The sequence below is a fragment of the Hemibagrus wyckioides genome, linkage group LG11, assembly GCF_019097595.1.
Source record: "Hemibagrus wyckioides isolate EC202008001 linkage group LG11, SWU_Hwy_1.0, whole genome shotgun sequence".
NCBI lineage: Eukaryota > Metazoa > Chordata > Actinopteri > Siluriformes > Bagridae > Hemibagrus > Hemibagrus wyckioides.
The window spans coordinates 34577285-34588123 of record NC_080720.1 but is presented as its reverse complement, the minus strand read 5'-3'; positions in this window follow the sequence as shown (position 1 = coordinate 34588123).

Genomic DNA, 10839 nt, shown 5'->3' with positions numbered 1-10839 from the left:
GTGTATCAGTGTGTATCAGTGTGTATCAGTGTGTTCAGTGTGTATCAGTGTGTATCAGTTTGTATCAGTGTGTATCAGTGTGTATCAGTGTGTATCAGTGTGTATCAGTGTGTTCAGTGTGTATCAGTGTGTATCAGTTTGTATCAGTGTGTATCAGTGTGTATCAGTTTGTATCAGTGTGTTCAGTGTGTATCAGTTTGTATCAGTTTGTATCAGTGTGTATCAGTGTGTATCAGTTTGTATCAGTGTGTTCAGTGTGTATCGGTGTGTATCAGTTTGTATCAGTGTGTATCAGTGTGTATCAGTTTGTATCAGTGTGTATCAGTGTGTTCAGTGTGTATCAGTGTGTATCAGTGTATCAGTGTGTATCAGTGTGTTCAGTGTGTATCAGTGTGTATCAGTTTGTATCAGTTTGTATCAGTGTGTATCAGTGTGTATCAGTTTGTATCAGTGTGTTCAGTGTGTATCAGTGTGTATCAGTTTGTATCAGTGTGTATCAGTGTGTATCAGTGTGTATCAGTGTATCAGTGTGTATCAGTGTGTTCAGTGTGTATCAGTGTGTATCAGTTTGTATCAGTGTGTTCAGTGTGTATCAGTGTGTATCAGTGTGTATCAGTTTGTATCAGTGTGTATCAGTGTGTTCAGTGTGTTCAGTGTGTATCAGTGTGTATCAGTGTGTTCAGTGTGTATCAGTGTGTATCAGTGTGTTCAGTGTGTATCAGTTTGTATCAGTGTGTATCAGTGTGTATCAGTGTGTTCAGTGTGTATCAGTGTGTATCAGTTTGTATCAGTGTGTATCAGTGTGTTCAGTGTGTATCAGTGTGTATCAGTTTGTATCAGTGTGTATCAGTGTGTTCAGTGTGTATCAGTGTGTATCAGTTTGTATCAGTGTGTATCAGTGTGTATCAGTGTGTATCAGTGTGTTCAGTGTGTATCAGTGTGTATCAGTTTGTATCAGTGTGTATCAGTGTGTATCAGTGTGTTCAGTGTGTATCAGTGTGTATCAGTGTGTTTCAGTGTGTATCAGTGTGTATCAGTGTGTTCAGTGTGTATCAGTGTGTATCAGTGTGTTTCAGTGTGTATCAGTGTGTTCAGTGTGTATCAGTGTGTATCAGTGTGTATCAGTGTGTATCAGTGTGTATCAGTGTGTTCAGTGTGTATCAGTGTGTATCAGTTTGTATCAGTGTGTATCAGTGTGTATCAGTGTGTATCAGTGTGTTCAGTGTGTATCAGTGTGTATCAGTTTGTATCAGTGTGTATCAGTGTGTATCAGTGTGTTCAGTGTGTATCAGTGTGTATCAGTGTGTTTCAGTGTGTATCAGTGTGTTCAGTGTGTATCAGTGTGTATCAGTGTGTTCAGTGTGTATCAGTTTGTATCCAGTTTGTATCAGTTTGTATCAGTTTGTATCAGTGTGTATCAGTGTGTATCAGTGTGTTCAGTTTGTATCAGTGTGTATCAGTTTGTATCAGTGTGTATCAGTGTGTATCAGTGTGTTCAGTGTGTATCAGTGTGTATCAGTTTGTATCAGTGTGTATCAGTGTGTTCAGTGTGTATCAGTGTGTATCAGTTTGTATCAGTGTGTATCAGTGTGTTCAGTGTGTATCAGTGTGTATCAGTTTGTATCAGTGTGTATCAGTGTGTATCAGTGTGGATCAGTGTGTTCAGTGTGTATCAGTGTGTATCAGTGTGTATCAGTGTGTATCAGTTTGTATCAGTGTGTATCAGTGTGTTCAGTGTGTATCAGTGTGTATCAGTTTGTATCAGTGTGTATCAGTGTGTATCAGTGTGTATCAGTGTGTTCAGTGTGTATCAGTTTGTATCAGTGTGTATCAGTGTGTATCAGTGTGTTCAGTGTGTATCAGTGTGTATCAGTTTGTATCAGTGTGTATCAGTGTGTTCAGTGTGTATCAGTGTGTATCAGTTTGTATCAGTGTGTATCAGTGTGTTCAGTGTGTATCAGTGTGTATCAGTTTGTATCAGTGTGTATCAGTGTGTATCAGTGTGTATCAGTGTGTTCAGTGTGTATCAGTGTGTATCAGTTTGTATCAGTGTGTATCAGTGTGTATCAGTGTGTATCAGTGTGTTCAGTGTGTATCAGTGTGTATCAGTTTGTATCAGTGTGTATCAGTGTGTATCAGTGTGTTCAGTGTGTATCAGTGTGTATCAGTGTGTTTCAGTGTGTATCAGTGTGTTCAGTGTGTATCAGTGTGTATCAGTGTGTTCAGTGTGTATCAGTTTGTATCCAGTTTGTATCAGTTTGTATCAGTTTGTATCAGTGTGTATCAGTGTGTATCAGTGTGTATCAGTGTGTTCAGTTTGTATCAGTGTGTATCAGTTTGTATCAGTGTGTATCAGTGTGTATCAGTTTGTATCAGTGTGTATCAGTTTCTATCAGTTTGTATCAGTGTGTATCAGTGTGTTCAGTTTGTATCAGTGTGTATCAGTGTGTATCAGTTTGTATCAGTGTGTATCAGTGTGTTTCAGTGTATCAGTGTGTATCAGTGTGTTCAGTGTGTATCAGTGTGTATCAGTGTGTTCAGTGTGTATCAGTGTGTATCAGTTTGTATCAGTTTGTATCAGTGTGTATCAGTGTGTATCAGTGTGTTCAGTGTGTATCAGTGTGTATCAGTTTGTATCAGTGTGTATCAGTGTGTATCAGTGTGTTCAGTGTGTATCAGTGTGTTTCAGTGTGTATCAGTGTGTTCAGTGTGTATCAGTGTGTATCAGTTTGTATCAGTGTGTATCAGTTTGTATCAGTGTGTATCAGTGTGTATCAGTGTGTATCAGTTTGTATCAGTGTGTATCAGTGTGTATCAGTGTGTATCAGTGTCTATCAGTTTGTATCAGTTTGTATCAGTGTATATCAGTTTGTATCAGTGTGTATCAGTGTGTATCAGTGTGTATCAGTTTGTATCAGTTTGTATCAGTGTGTATCAGTGTGTATCAGTGTGTATCAGTTTGTATCAGTGTGTATCAGTGTCTATCAGTTTGTATCAGTGTCTATCAGTTTGTATCAGTGTGTATCAGTGTGTATCAGTGTGTATCAGTGTCTATCAGTGTGTATCAGTGTGTATCAGTGTGTATCAGTTTGTATCAGTGTGTATCAGTGTCTATCAGTTTGTATCAGTGTGTATCAGTGTGTATCAGTGTCTATCAGTTTGTATCAGTGTGTATCAGTGTCTATCAGTTTGTATCAGTGTGTATCAGTGTGTATCAGTGTCTATCAGTGTGTATCAGTGTCTATCAGTGTGTATCAGTGTGTATCAGTGTGTATCAGTTTGTATCAGTGTGTATCAGTGTCTATCAGTTTGTATCAGTTTGTATCAGTGTGTATCAGTGTGTATCAGTTTGTATCAGTGTGTATCAGTGTCTATCAGTTTGTATCAGTGTGTATCAGTGTGTATCAGTGTGTATCAGTTTGTATCAGTGTGTATCAGTGTGTATCAGTGTGTATCAGTGTGTATCAGTTTGTATCAGTGTGTATCAGTGTCTATCAGTTTGTATCAGTGTGTATCAGTGTGTATCAGTGTCTATCAGTTTGTATCAGTGTGTATCAGTGTGTATCAGTGTCTATCAGTTTGTATCAGTGTGTATCAGTGTCTATCAGTTTGTATCAGTGTGTATCAGTGTGTATCAGTTTGTATCAGTGTGTATCAGTGTCTATCAGTTTGTATCAGTGTGTATCAGTGTGTATCAGTGTCTATCAGTTTGTATCAGTGTGTATCAGTGTGTATCAGTGTCTATCAGTTTGTATCAGTGTGTATCAGTGTCTATCAGTTTGTATCAGTGTGTATCAGTGTGTATCAGTTTGTATCAGTGTGTATCAGTGTCTATCAGTTTGTATCAGTGTGTATCAGTGTGTATCAGTGTCTATCAGTTTGTATCAGTGTGTATCAGTGTGTATCAGTGTCTATCAGTTTGTATCAGTGTGTATCAGTGTCTATCAGTTTGTATCAGTGTGTATCAGTGTGTATCAGTTTGTATCAGTGTGTATCAGTGTCTATCAGTGTGTATCAGTGTGTATCAGTGTGTATCAGTTTGTATCAGTGTGTATCAGTGTCTATCAGTTTGTATCAGTGTGTATCAGTGTGTATCAGTTTGTATCAGTGTGTATCAGTGTCTATCAGTGTGTATCAGTGTGTATCAGTGTGTATCAGTTTGTATCAGTGTGTATCAGTGTCTATCAGTTTGTATCAGTGTGTATCAGTGTGTATCAGTGTCTATCAGTTTGTATCAGTGTGTATCAGTGTGTATCAGTGTCTATCAGTTTGTATCAGTGTGTATCAGTGTCTATCAGTGTGTATCAGTGTGTATCAGTGTGTATCAGTGTCTATCAGTGTCTATCAGTTTGTATCAGTGTGTATCAGTGTGTATCAGTGTGTATCAGTTTGTATCAGTGTGTATCAGTGTCTATCAGTTTGTATCAGTGTGTATCAGTGTGTATCAGTGTCTATCAGTTTGTATCAGTGTGTATCAGTGTGTATCAGTGTCTATCAGTTTGTATCAGTGTGTATCAGTTTGTATCAGTGTGTATCAGTGTGTTCAGTGTGTTCAGTGTGTATCAGTGTGTATCAGTGTGTATCAGTTTGTATCAGTGTGTTCAGTGTGTATCAGTGTGTATCAGTGTGTATCAGTGTGTATCAGTGTGTTCAGTGTGTTCAGTGTGTATCAGTGTGTATCAGTGTGTTCAGTGTGTATCAGTGTGTATCAGTGTGTTCAGTGTGTATCAGTTTGTATCAGTGTGTTCAGTGTGTATCAGTTTGTATCAGTGTGTATCAGTTTGTATCAGTGTGTATCAGTGTGTTCAGTGTGTTCAGTGTGTATCAGTGTGTATCAGTGTGTATCAGTTTGTATCAGTGTGTTCAGTGTGTATCAGTGTGTATCAGTGTGTATCAGTGTGTATCAGTGTGTTCAGTGTGTTCAGTGTGTATCAGTGTGTATCAGTGTGTTCAGTGTGTATCAGTGTGTATCAGTGTGTTCAGTGTGTATCAGTTTGTATCAGTGTGTATCAGTGTGTATCAGTGTGTTCAGTGTGTATCAGTGTGTATCAGTTTGTATCAGTGTGTATCAGTGTGTTCAGTGTGTATCAGTGTGTATCAGTTTGTATCAGTGTGTATCAGTGTGTTCAGTGTGTATCAGTGTGTATCAGTGTGTATCAGTGTGTTCAGTGTGTATCAGTGTGTATCAGTTTGTATCAGTGTGTATCAGTGTGTTCAGTGTGTATCAGTGTGTATCAGTTTGTATCAGTGTGTATCAGTGTGTATCAGTGTGTATCAGTGTGTTCAGTGTGTATCAGTGTGTATCAGTTTGTATCAGTGTGTATCAGTGTGTATCAGTGTGTATCAGTGTGTATCAGTGTGTTCAGTGTGTATCAGTGTGTATCAGTTTGTATCAGTGTGTATCAGTGTGTATCAGTTTGTATCAGTGTGTTCAGTGTGTATCAGTTTGTATCAGTTTGTATCAGTGTGTATCAGTGTGTATCAGTTTGTATCAGTGTGTTCAGTGTGTATCGGTGTGTATCAGTTTGTATCAGTGTGTATCAGTGTGTATCAGTTTGTATCAGTGTGTATCAGTGTGTTCAGTGTGTATCAGTGTGTATCAGTGTATCAGTGTGTATCAGTGTGTTCAGTGTGTATCAGTGTGTATCAGTTTGTATCAGTTTGTATCAGTGTGTATCAGTGTGTATCAGTTTGTATCAGTGTGTTCAGTGTGTATCAGTGTGTATCAGTTTGTATCAGTGTGTATCAGTGTGTATCAGTGTGTATCAGTGTATCAGTGTGTATCAGTGTGTTCAGTGTGTATCAGTGTGTATCAGTTTGTATCAGTGTGTTCAGTGTGTATCAGTGTGTATCAGTGTGTATCAGTTTGTATCAGTGTGTATCAGTGTGTTCAGTGTGTTCAGTGTGTATCAGTGTGTATCAGTGTGTTCAGTGTGTATCAGTGTGTATCAGTGTGTTCAGTGTGTATCAGTTTGTATCAGTGTGTATCAGTGTGTATCAGTGTGTTCAGTGTGTATCAGTGTGTATCAGTTTGTATCAGTGTGTATCAGTGTGTTCAGTGTGTATCAGTGTGTATCAGTTTGTATCAGTGTGTATCAGTGTGTTCAGTGTGTATCAGTGTGTATCAGTTTGTATCAGTGTGTATCAGTGTGTATCAGTGTGTATCAGTGTGTTCAGTGTGTATCAGTGTGTATCAGTTTGTATCAGTGTGTATCAGTGTGTATCAGTGTGTATCAGTGTGTTCAGTGTGTATCAGTGTGTATCAGTTTGTATCAGTGTGTATCAGTGTGTATCAGTGTGTTCAGTGTGTATCAGTGTGTATCAGTGTGTTTCAGTGTGTATCAGTGTGTTCAGTGTGTATCAGTGTGTATCAGTGTGTTCAGTGTGTATCAGTTTGTATCCAGTTTGTATCAGTTTGTATCAGTTTGTATCAGTGTGTATCAGTGTGTATCAGTGTGTTCAGTTTGTATCAGTGTGTATCAGTTTGTATCAGTGTGTATCAGTGTGTATCAGTGTGTTCAGTGTGTATCAGTGTGTATCAGTTTGTATCAGTGTGTATCAGTGTGTTCAGTGTGTATCAGTGTGTATCAGTTTGTATCAGTGTGTATCAGTGTGTTCAGTGTGTATCAGTGTGTATCAGTTTGTATCAGTGTGTATCAGTGTGTATCAGTGTGGATCAGTGTGTTCAGTGTGTATCAGTGTGTATCAGTGTGTATCAGTGTGTATCAGTTTGTATCAGTGTGTATCAGTGTGTTCAGTGTGTATCAGTGTGTATCAGTTTGTATCAGTGTGTATCAGTGTGTATCAGTGTGTATCAGTGTGTTCAGTGTGTATCAGTTTGTATCAGTGTGTATCAGTGTGTATCAGTGTGTTCAGTGTGTATCAGTGTGTATCAGTTTGTATCAGTGTGTATCAGTGTGTTCAGTGTGTATCAGTGTGTATCAGTTTGTATCAGTGTGTATCAGTGTGTTCAGTGTGTATCAGTGTGTATCAGTTTGTATCAGTGTGTATCAGTGTGTATCAGTGTGTATCAGTGTGTTCAGTGTGTATCAGTGTGTATCAGTTTGTATCAGTGTGTATCAGTGTGTATCAGTGTGTATCAGTGTGTTCAGTGTGTATCAGTGTGTATCAGTTTGTATCAGTGTGTATCAGTGTGTATCAGTGTGTTCAGTGTGTATCAGTGTGTATCAGTGTGTTTCAGTGTGTATCAGTGTGTTCAGTGTGTATCAGTGTGTATCAGTGTGTTCAGTGTGTATCAGTTTGTATCCAGTTTGTATCAGTTTGTATCAGTTTGTATCAGTGTGTATCAGTGTGTATCAGTGTGTATCAGTGTGTTCAGTTTGTATCAGTGTGTATCAGTTTGTATCAGTGTGTATCAGTGTGTATCAGTTTGTATCAGTGTGTATCAGTTTCTATCAGTTTGTATCAGTGTGTATCAGTGTGTTCAGTTTGTATCAGTGTGTATCAGTGTGTATCAGTTTGTATCAGTGTGTATCAGTGTGTTTCAGTGTATCAGTGTGTATCAGTGTGTTCAGTGTGTATCAGTGTGTATCAGTGTGTTCAGTGTGTATCAGTGTGTATCAGTTTGTATCAGTTTGTATCAGTGTGTATCAGTGTGTATCAGTGTGTTCAGTGTGTATCAGTGTGTATCAGTTTGTATCAGTGTGTATCAGTGTGTATCAGTGTGTTCAGTGTGTATCAGTGTGTTTCAGTGTGTATCAGTGTGTTCAGTGTGTATCAGTGTGTATCAGTTTGTATCAGTGTGTATCAGTTTGTATCAGTGTGTATCAGTGTGTATCAGTGTGTATCAGTTTGTATCAGTGTGTATCAGTGTGTATCAGTGTGTATCAGTGTCTATCAGTTTGTATCAGTTTGTATCAGTGTATATCAGTTTGTATCAGTGTGTATCAGTGTGTATCAGTGTGTATCAGTTTGTATCAGTGTGTATCAGTGTGTATCAGTGTGTATCAGTTTGTATCAGTGTGTATCAGTGTCTATCAGTTTGTATCAGTGTCTATCAGTTTGTATCAGTGTGTATCAGTGTGTATCAGTGTGTATCAGTGTCTATCAGTGTGTATCAGTGTGTATCAGTGTGTATCAGTTTGTATCAGTGTGTATCAGTGTCTATCAGTTTGTATCAGTGTGTATCAGTGTGTATCAGTGTCTATCAGTTTGTATCAGTGTGTATCAGTGTCTATCAGTTTGTATCAGTGTGTATCAGTGTGTATCAGTGTCTATCAGTGTGTATCAGTGTCTATCAGTGTGTATCAGTGTGTATCAGTGTGTATCAGTTTGTATCAGTGTGTATCAGTGTCTATCAGTTTGTATCAGTTTGTATCAGTGTGTATCAGTGTGTATCAGTTTGTATCAGTGTGTATCAGTGTCTATCAGTTTGTATCAGTGTGTATCAGTGTGTATCAGTGTGTATCAGTTTGTATCAGTGTGTATCAGTGTGTATCAGTGTGTATCAGTGTGTATCAGTTTGTATCAGTGTGTATCAGTGTCTATCAGTTTGTATCAGTGTGTATCAGTGTGTATCAGTGTCTATCAGTTTGTATCAGTGTGTATCAGTGTGTATCAGTGTCTATCAGTTTGTATCAGTGTGTATCAGTGTCTATCAGTTTGTATCAGTGTGTATCAGTGTGTATCAGTTTGTATCAGTGTGTATCAGTGTCTATCAGTTTGTATCAGTGTGTATCAGTGTGTATCAGTGTCTATCAGTTTGTATCAGTGTGTATCAGTGTGTATCAGTGTCTATCAGTTTGTATCAGTGTGTATCAGTGTCTATCAGTTTGTATCAGTGTGTATCAGTGTGTATCAGTTTGTATCAGTGTGTATCAGTGTCTATCAGTGTGTATCAGTGTGTATCAGTGTGTATCAGTTTGTATCAGTGTGTATCAGTGTCTATCAGTTTGTATCAGTGTGTATCAGTGTCTATCAGTTTGTATCAGTGTGTATCAGTGTGTATCAGTTTGTATCAGTGTGTATCAGTGTCTATCAGTGTGTATCAGTGTGTATCAGTGTGTATCAGTTTGTATCAGTGTGTATCAGTGTCTATCAGTTTGTATCAGTGTGTATCAGTGTGTATCAGTGTCTATCAGTTTGTATCAGTGTGTATCAGTGTGTATCAGTGTCTATCAGTTTGTATCAGTGTGTATCAGTGTCTATCAGTGTGTATCAGTGTGTATCAGTGTGTATCAGTGTCTATCAGTGTCTATCAGTTTGTATCAGTGTGTATCAGTGTGTATCAGTGTGTATCAGTTTGTATCAGTGTGTATCAGTGTCTATCAGTTTGTATCAGTGTGTATCAGTGTGTATCAGTGTCTATCAGTTTGTATCAGTGTGTATCAGTGTGTATCAGTGTCTATCAGTTTGTATCAGTGTGTATCAGTGTGTATCAGTGTCTATCAGTTTGTATCAGTGTGTATCAGTGTGTATCAGTGTCTATCAGTTTGTATCAGTGTGTATCAGTGTCTATCAGTTTGTATCAGTGTGTATCAGTGTGTATCAGTGTCTATCAGTGTCTATCAGTTTGTATCAGTGTGTATCAGTGTGTATCAGTGTGTATCAGTGTCTATCAGTGTGTATCAGTGTGTATCAGTGTGTATCAGTTTGTATCAGTGTGTATCAGTGTCTATCAGTTTGTATCAGTGTGTATCAGTGTGTATCAGTGTCTATCAGTTTGTATCAGTGTGTATCAGTGTGTATCAGTTTGTATCAGTGTGTATCAGTGTGTATCAGTTTGTATCAGTGTGTATCAGTGTGTATCAGTTTGTATCAGTGTGTATCAGTGTGTATCAGTGTCTATCAGTTTCTATCAGTTTGTATCAGTGTGTATCAGTTTGTATCAGTGTGTATCAGTTTGTATCAGTGTGTATCAGTGTGTATCAGTTTGTATCAGTGTGTATCAGTGTGTATCAGTTTGTATCAGTGTGTATCAGTTTGTATCAGTTTGTATCAGTGTGTATCAGTGTGTATCAGTGTCTATCAGTTTGTATCAGTTTGTATCAGTGTGTATCAGTGTGTATCAGTGTGTATCAGTGTCTATCAGTGTGTATCAGTGTGTATCAGTGTGTATCAGTTTGTATCAGTGTGTATCAGTGTCTATCAGTTTGTATCAGTGTGTATCAGTGTCTATCAGTTTGTATCAGTGTGTATCAGTGTGTATCAGTGTGTATCAGTGTGTATCAGTTTGTATCAGTGTGTATCAGTGTCTATCAGTTTGTATCAGTGTGTATCAGTGTGTATCAGTGTGTATCAGTGTCTATCAGTTTGTATCAGTGTGTATCAGTTTGTATCAGTGTGTATCAGTGTCTATCAGTTTGTATCAGTGTGTATCAGTGTGTATCAGTGTGTATCAGTGTGTATCAGTGTCTATCAGTGTGTATCAGTGTGTATCAGTGTGTATCAGTTTGTATCAGTGTGTATCAGTGTCTATCAGTTTGTATCAGTGTGTATCAGTGTCTATCAGTTTCTATCAGTTTGTATCAGTGTGTATCAGTTTGTATCAGTGTGTATCAGTGTGTATCAGTGTGTATCAGTTTGTATCAGTGTTCAGTGTGTATCAGTGTGTATCAGTGTGTATCAGTTTGTATCAGTGTGTATCAGTGTGTTCAGTGTGTTCAGTGTGTATCAGTGTGTATCAGTTTGTATCAGTGTGTATCAGTGTGTATCAGTGTGTTCAGTGTGTATCAGTGTGTATCAGTTTGTATCAGTGTGTATCAGTGTGTATCAGTGTGTATCAGTTTGTATCAGTGTGTATCAGTGTGTTCAGTGTGTATCAGTGTGTATCAGTTTGTATCAGTGTGTATCAGTGTGTATCAGTGTGTATCAGTGTGT